The sequence below is a fragment of the Arachis duranensis genome, chromosome 2 (assembly GCF_000817695.3).
Source record: "Arachis duranensis cultivar V14167 chromosome 2, aradu.V14167.gnm2.J7QH, whole genome shotgun sequence".
Classification (NCBI taxonomy): domain Eukaryota; kingdom Viridiplantae; phylum Streptophyta; class Magnoliopsida; order Fabales; family Fabaceae; genus Arachis; species Arachis duranensis.
Window position 1 is genome coordinate 40,625,691 of NC_029773.3, and position 1,016 is coordinate 40,626,706.

Consider the following 1,016-nt stretch of genomic DNA (forward strand, 5'->3'; position numbering starts at 1 on the left):
CCTCTTCCCAATCACCCCCTTCACCACTCACATCCATCCACTCTTCCCCATAAACCCCACCTACCTTCAAAATTCAAAAACATTTTCCCACCCAATCCCACCCTAAATAGCCGAATACACACTACCTCCTCTCCCTATATATACCCTTCCATTCTACTTCATTTTCACACAACACAACCCCCTCTTCTTCACCTTGACTGAACCTACCTCTCTCCCTCTCTACCATATTCTCTTCTTCTTCTTCTTCTCTTCTTTCTTTTATTGCTCGAGGACGAGCAATATTTTAAGTTTAGTGTGGTCAAAGCACAATCTTTTTGTTTTCCACTACCATCAATGGCACCTAAGGCCGGAGAATCCTCTAGAAAAGGAAAAGGGAAGACAAGAGCTTCCACCTCCGAGTCATGAGAGATGGAAAGATTCATCTCCAAAAGCCATCAAGACCACTTCTATGATGTTGTGGCAAAGAAGAAGGTGATCCCTGAGGTCCCTTTCAAGCTCAAGAAAAATGAGTATCCGGAGATCCGACATGAGATCCGAAGAAGAGGTTGGGAAGTCTTAACCAACTCCATGCAACAAGTTGGAATCCTAATGGTTCAAGAGTTCTATGCCAATGCATGGATCACTAGGAACCATGATCAAAGTATGAACCCGAATCCAAAGAATTATCTCACAATGGTTCGGGGGAAATACTTAGATTTTAGTCCGGAAAATGTGAGGTTGGCGTTTCACTTGCCCATGATGCAAGGAGATGAACGCCCCTACACTAGAAGGGTCAACTTTAATTAAAGGTTGGACCAAGTCCTAATGGACATATGTATGGAAGGAGCTCAATGGAAGAGAGACTCAAAAGGCAAGCTAGTTCAACTAAGAAGACTGGACCTCAAGCCTGTGGCTAGAGGATGGTTGGAGTTCATTCAACGCTCCATCATTCCCACTAGCAACCGATCTGAAGTTACTGTGGATCGGGCCATCATGATTCATAGCATCATGATTGGAGAGGAAGTAGAAATTCATGA